The sequence below is a fragment of the Vidua chalybeata genome, chromosome 4 (genome assembly GCF_026979565.1).
Source record: "Vidua chalybeata isolate OUT-0048 chromosome 4, bVidCha1 merged haplotype, whole genome shotgun sequence".
Lineage (NCBI taxonomy): Eukaryota > Metazoa > Chordata > Aves > Passeriformes > Viduidae > Vidua > Vidua chalybeata.
In genome coordinates this window covers 9,880,141-9,887,724 of record NC_071533.1, presented here as the reverse complement: position 1 = coordinate 9,887,724, position 7,584 = coordinate 9,880,141, and the positions used below count along the sequence as shown (strand labels likewise).

At 37.5% G+C, this 7,584-nt stretch overlaps 1 long non-coding RNA gene across 1 annotated transcript; it reads left to right on the top strand.

Moving 5' to 3' along the window:
• Positions 1-1,003: 1,003 nt before the first annotated feature.
• On the top strand, positions 1,004-6,131 carry LOC128787544 (uncharacterized). Its single transcript, XR_008430734.1, has 3 exons — positions 1,004-1,531; positions 4,716-4,852; positions 5,897-6,131. It is a non-coding gene; the product is annotated as an uncharacterized LOC128787544 (long non-coding RNA).
• Positions 6,132-7,584: the final 1,453 nt, after the last annotated feature.

The window sequence follows — 7,584 nt, the reverse complement described above, 5'->3', positions numbered from 1 at the left end:
TCCTAGGGCTAAAGATGTATTGTGTAGTGCATCTTAAAATCAGTTCACTTTTTCACTTTCACAACAGAGTAATACATGTTTGGAGCCTAAATTCAAGCAGAAGGTCCTCCAAGACTGCTTCTGCTGTGGATCTGTGGCTTTGCATTTTCTAGATCTATTTTGTGTGCATGTTGCATTCATTGTTTCAGTATACTGAAGAGCAAAATCTCTGCAGATTGACTTAGAAAGCAACAAAATAAAACATACACTTCTAAAGCATTAAAAAATCCAAACAGGCATCAAACCTGAATTTACAAATAATCTTCTAGTTATTTAAATATAAAATATTCTACGGAAGCATGGCTCCTGAGCATGAATAAGGCATTCGTGAATAAAGGTCTGGAAGTAACAGAGCGGGATGCAGATGCTCTGCGCTAGCACAGAGCAATGCTACCACCTTCTGGAGAACTACAGGCAGCCACTGCTCGGCTCCGATGGAACTCTCTGTTCCTCTGGCATAAAGAGCAGGATACATTTAACGTAAGAGAATGTATCGTTAAACCTTCAGTACAAGAAAATGTGCCCCAATTGCATCGCAATAACAGGGAAAATTATTTTAACTTGACTGCTTTATTTCAGTGAAGAATTTTGTCTTTTACCATGCATTATCCACTAACTTGTCACACCAACTAACAAGGAAAGTGCTTCTGCAGGTCAATTCTGAAGTTTACATGATTCACCAAAATGCACACGCTCATTTTCAGACACGTACAGTGTTGTGCAGCAATGAGATCGTGATGAGAGTTGTTCACTGTTGAAGATCACTGCCTTTCTGCAGACATATTTTGACTGAGCAGCCTAATGCAGCACCTCAGAATTCCAAAACATCTGTTGCTAAGCATTCTGCAGAGATGTGAAGTAGTTCATTGTCAAAGCAGTCATCCTGTTGTGCTCTAACAAAGAGAGGACAAACTGGAAAGAATCTTGTCCAAGTACATCCACGCTGTAGATGTAGCAATGAAAGAGATATTCCCACAATATTTTTTCCTGTTTGAAATACTGCTTTCCCTGGACAACATATTCATTCTGCAGAACACAAACTAGCTTAAAAAAGGAAATACTACAAATGTTTATAAAAGTACTTTTAAACTTCCAGGAAAAGTATAAAAGCAAAAGAGCAAAAGATTAATTTTAAATTCTCTAAGCTGCCAAGACTTAGCTGCAAGACTGCTTCATAAAGAGCGTATACTTCAAGTTATGTACAGCAAAAAGCTTAATGGCAAATCCCATAGAAAACTTTGATTACATTGAACTATTTTTCTCTATTTGATAAATAGAAGATATTTTCCCCAAAACAACTGTGTTCTGGACATTACTGGCATTGCGCAAGCTGTTTGCACACATCAATAGAGGAGTATAACCTTCAATATGGAGGTTTAAACCTTCAATTAAGACATTTATAAATTGAATTCTATCTCAACTTCCAACAATCAAATGCAACTCTTGTTCCAAAGCCTGCGTGAAGATTCGGAGCAACTTACAGATCACAGAAGTGAGGGTTTGTACCTTTTTTTTCCCCCTGGGTTTTTTTTGGTCTATTTTCAACCCTTATACTTTTAAAGTGGATTTTAGGCTACTTACTTACATTTTCAGGCTACTTTTTCTCCAGACAGAAGAAAAAAACACCAGAAAAAGAAACCTAAACACAGTGTTACACATTTCTCCCAGATAAGATGGCATGGAGGAAAATTTAGAAAGTCTACTTCCTAAATCTTTATCATCTTCCACCACCCATCCAAAAGTTTACATGTAACTTAAAGTTCCTTGTTTCTTCTCTTTCTCCTGCACCATCCTGTCACCATCACCCTTGCTACAAAAGCCTACTGGCTTCTGCTCAAAAATATTTAGCTATAGATAGTACAGACACAGACAAAAGTCTGTTCTTATGAACACAATCTGAAGAGATTCTTAGCAGGACATGAAGAAATTAGTATAGAAAATTCTCTAATCTGCTGGTATTTGGTACATCATGTACTCATTACATACAGAATAATCCAGTAATTGCCATAAACTAAAATTAATAATGTATAGCAGAAGCTGAAAATGAGCAGGAAGCACTTCTCAAAGTCAAATTTCAAAAATCACATACTATAGAAAAATTTGCAAAAAAATTAAATCATCATGAAAGGTGCACAAAAAGAATCAATTATGAACTGGGAGGAGGAAACTGTTTAAAAGTTGGTCTCACATCTAAAGTAATAAGCTTCTGGGTTTTGTTTTTAGCTAATTGTTGTGGTGTGACACTGGCCAAATGCTAGGCACACATGAAAGTTGCTCACTCACTCTCTCCTGTCAGAGCTGGGCAGAGGACAGAGAAATTTAATGAAGGCTTCATCAGTTGAGATAAAATCCAGGAAAAAACAATCCAAGGGCAAAACAGGTTCAATTTAGAGTTACAATGTCATTTGAATTTATTACTGACAGAATCAGAGAAAGATAATGAGAAGTAAAATAAGCCCTTAAAAACACCTTTTCTTCCCCCAGCCACTCCTTCCTTGCCACCAATAGCACGGGGGGACAGAGCGTGGGGATTTTGCTCAGTTCATCACCCGAGGTTTTCTTCTGCTGCTCAGGGAAGGGAATTCTTCCCTTGCTGCACTGTGGGGTCCCTCCCACAGGAGACACCTGTGAACTTCTCCAGGTGGCTCCAATTTCATGAGCAGCAGTCCTACCAAAATTGCTGAAATGTGAATCCCTTCCAGAGGCAAACATTCCTCCCAAAACTGCTGTGACGTGGGTCTCTCTTTCCACGAGGTGCAGTCCTCCAAGGTCAGGCTGCACCAGCCTGGAAACATGGTCCATCTCTCTCCACCAGGTTTCCCACTGGACCAGAGCCTCCTCCAGGCTCTCCCACTCTGGTGAGGGCACCACCCCACAGGCTGTGGGTGGATCTCTGCATTCCCCATGGATCCCCAGGGGCTGCAGGGGCACAGCTGCTTCACCATGATCTCACCATGGCCTGCAGAGGAATCTCGGCTCCAGTGCCTGGAGCACCTCCTTCCTTTCCTTCTGCCCTGACCTTGGTGTCTCCATGTTGTTTCCCTCACATGTTCTCACCTCCTCCTCTTCTCTGGCTGGAATTAAAACTGCACCACTACATTGCTTTTGATTTCTTCTTGAATATGTTATCAGAGAGGTGTTACCATCATCTCTCATTGGCCCAGCCTTGGCCAGCAGCATGTCCATCTTCAGAGCCATCAGGTGGAAGCTTCTGGCATCTTCTCACAGAAACCACCTCTGTGCCCCCCCTGCTACCAGAAACCAGGCTGTGCAAAACCAACACACTAGTCTGACAGTTTCTATAAAGCATTACTATAAAAATCTAAATTTTGTCAATACAGTTCTTAGGAAAGAAACAAGTATAAAAACACTTCTTTGTGATATATAAACAAAAAGTAGTATAAGCTCTGAAAAAGGCTGCTTGTCATATTTGAAAATTATCCAAATATGTATTATATAACAAAAGAAATACAGAAATACACATATTATTCAACAGAAGCCTAGAAGATTTCAAAACAATAAAATAAAATTTGAAAAATTCGGCCTTCTTAGAAAAGTAAAATTTAGGAACTGGAAAGTCTTGTGAGTGATAAAAGTGCATAGGGCCTGGAAAGTAATAAATTGAAATTTGAAATTGGATGGTGACTTCTAATTGTTCTAGATCCTACCTCCTAGGACAGTGAGAGAAATTGCTTGTTTTTCATTAAGTAAACATTGCTGGAAAGGACCTGGGGGTGCTGGTGACAGCTGCTGAACATGAGCCAGCTGTGCCCAGGTAGCCAACACAGCCAGTGGCATCCTGGCCTGGATCAGCAATAGTGTGGCCAGCAGGACCAGGGCAGTGATTGTCCCCCTGTATTCAGCACTGGTGAGGCCACACCTCGAGTGCTGTGTCCAGCTCTGGGCCCCTCACTACAAGAAAGATGTCGAGGTGCTGCAGCGTGTCCAGAGAAGGGCAATGGAGCTGGAGACATTTCTGGAGCACAAATCCTGTAAGGAGCAGCTGAGGGAGATAGGGATGTTTAGCCTGGAGAAAAAGAAGGTTAGGTGGAACTTATTCTCTAGTACTCCTTGAAAGGAGGCTGTACCCAGGTAGAGGATGGCCTCTTCTCCCAGGCAACCAGTGACATGATGAAATGGCCACGAGTTGAACCACAGGAGGAGGTTTAGATTGGATATTAGGAAAAATTTTGTCAACAAAAGGCTTGTCTAGCATTGGAACAGGCTGCCCAGGGAAGTAAGAGGGTCACCCTCCCAGGAGGTGTTTAAAACACATGTAGATGTGTCACTTGGAGACACAGTTTAGTGGTGACCATGGCAGTTCTGGGTTAGTGGTTGGTGCCAATAATCTTAGAATTATAGAATCAGTAAGATGGGAAAATACTTCTAAGTAGGGAAGGTGAGTTTTTTAACTGAACATCAGCTTCTACAACAGAAGAGATCTAGTCTTGTTACCTACAAATTCTTGCCCTATAAGCCAACTTCAAAAGATGTTACACTGCCAAATTACAACCACAGCCTTTAAAGAACTGGCAAATATTTGAAGAAATGAAGTCTTTTTTCCAGACAGCTTATAGTCTTAGGGAAATAACTGTAAATGTTGCTCATTTTTAAGTAGAATTTACATTTAGAATGAAGGCTACTCATGAGATGTCAATCACTGTGTCTGTCTTAAGTTCACAGCTCCTCTCTAAAGGATTCAACAGAACTACCATAAGGATACACAATACATTCCATAAGCTGGAAGAGTAACCCATTACTTTAATTTCTCCATGTTCTTCACTGTACCCTTGAGATGGGATAATTACATCAAGTATGTACAACATTTTTTCCTATTAACTAAGATTAGCATTTGCCTACTTGTGCAAGTCTCTTGTCTTCTTAGTTTTCTGTCAGAAAGCTACAGGTAAACAAAAGGAATAAGCCAGGAAGAGGGCAGAGGTAGGCACTGCTTAATCTAAAGACAGAGTTAAAATTTAGTTTAAGAAGTCAGAACCTTGGTTTAGGTTTCTGTTTTAATAATTTGAGATCAGTTCTAAGTATCCTCAGCAACAGCACTCAAATTCACTGCCAACATAATTTTTCAATATTTAAAATATAGTGCAAAAGACGTGTAGAATGAGAATGAGTGTGTTTAATGAAGTCAGAGTGAAAAATGCAAACATTCTATTTGTTCACTTCACAAAGATTTAAATGCACACAAAATTTTATAATAAAGAAGTTCAAGATGTTATTGCATTTTTAAAGCATTTTTATTAGACAGTAGGTTCATTATAAGATATTGACTGCACTTCAATGCCACAACAGGGAGCATGTTCAAAGATTCAGTATTGCATTCACAAGTAAAACAAAACCTTGCAATAAATCCCATAAGACTAAACTCTCTGTGGAATCCTAAAATATAAAGATGATGAAGTTGTCAAACACACTTATTTGTAATTATTTTATTACATTTCAAGTAATTGAAATGTAATAAATCACTAAATAAATTTCATTATTGAAACAGTAAGAAATTCAAATAATCTTTAGCACACAAAACAGGGACTTTGTTAGTGTCATGAAGGAATCCATTCTCTTTCAGTCTTGATCCATCAAATTTCAACTAGCTGTCTGAACTTCAATTGTTTTTTGGCTGCATTCAAGTCTATAACTGCTCAACACAAATTAGGCCATCATTTTTAAGTAAAGCTTTGATTCTTTTTATTCATCCGTAACATCCTCATTCATAGGCTAAACAGAGAAAGAAGGTCAAGGGTAAAGGGGGTGATAAGTTGAAGACTTAAATCAGAACACCATTATGTTATGTGGTGAGGGGACAAAAAATATCACAAACCCTAATATTCTATTTTACATATAGGTCCCAAAATCACTACCATTGATGCCTCCTAGAAGTCAGAAGCATATGGACTTCATGCCTGTGAAGCCAAGATTTTGTGCAGGATCTTGTTCTGGGTACAATTACACAGAGCTCTAAACCAGATGGTTTCTATTCTGTTGTAGAAAAAGGATAAATTTGACATCCCTAAAACTGAAGCAGATGAACCCAGAATCTGTAGTCTGGGGTGCTCCTACCTACACCTCAATTACTTAAAATGTTGGGCATTCTCTTGTATTTTACTGATATTTGATAAAGATTAACTAAAATTAAAAGGATGAAGGAAAAAAATAAACTTGGTTATTTTAAATGTTTTTTTCCCACAATTGATGTACTGTTCTTGCAGTCTTGATGTCTCAAGTTTGTCTAAAAACAAGCAACAAATTCATATTTGAGCTGCAAGTAAAACAAAATGAATATTGACAGATTTAACTGAAAATTTTTAGCAAAATCCTTTCTAGCATGTTCCTAAAAAAAAAGCTGTTCCATAGCTTTCTTATGCCATTTTTGTCTCTAAATCGTGAAACCCTGTTTACATGATAACACACTTGGATATCATTGATTTCATTAAAAAAAATAGTAAAGCCTGTAGCACTTGAAGTATTTCCTCATTTTAATCAGCCTTCTAATTCAATAAAAACAAGATTTGACGATGAGTTTCTTTAATATAGAAAATTGGATTTCTTTTTAAATAGATGTTTATATTTACTTCTGAATGGAACTGAACCAGTTCTTTCAAAGCACCTTTTAAAATTCTAACTAGACCAATATACAAAACTAGAAAAAAAGTATCCCCAGTCACTACTATTGATTACATAAACATTAAAAACAAGAGAACTTGTAGAGGAATGCTTTTATTTAGAAATAAGATTGTTTGTTTGATGCAGAACTCTTATAAATTATCGAGGCAGTGTGGCATTGGAATCAGGCTCTAAAAGTTACAAATATAAAGAGGCTGGTACATGGAAAGACTGTGAACATTATATCCTAATATATAAAGAATCAAAAAAATAACACAGTGGGGCTGGTTTTTAAAAGGTTTCTGTAATATCTGCAGAGCAAGCAAAAGGCAGAATGCAAATAAAGTAGTCCGATCTTTTTCAACTAGCACTTTCATTAGTCACACATTGTCATTCTAAGATTTGTTTCTCAGATCAGCAATGAATAGTTTAACTGTTACCTTTCTACTCTTTCAGTTTACAAGCACTTCTCTATGTCTCAATAAGCTTAATGAGCTAAGGTTTCCTTTTTTATATGCAGCTGTTTTGGGTGTTTTTGTGTGTTATCTTAACAGAGGGAGGGGGATGCATTCCATTATTATTTCTTAAAACTATCAAGACATAGAAAACATGTCCAGAAAATCTTATAAAAGTGAAGGACAGGTTAACATTATTTCTATTCATCTTTTCAACGGTCTTGAGATACATAAGTGGCATAAAAAATATTTAATTAGAAAAAATAACTCTATCATTACATACACACATTACAAATGATGATCCTTGTGGGTCTCTTTCAACTCAGCAAATAAATAGGTGTTCTTTAAATTAAGAGGAAAAATCCAATAAAAGACTTTTCTACTTCAGACAACGATGATGTTCTCTGGACCTTAGGTCTAGTGGAAGTGTGTTAAGAATGCATATGCATACCTGTCAGAAATTGCTACTTAACAA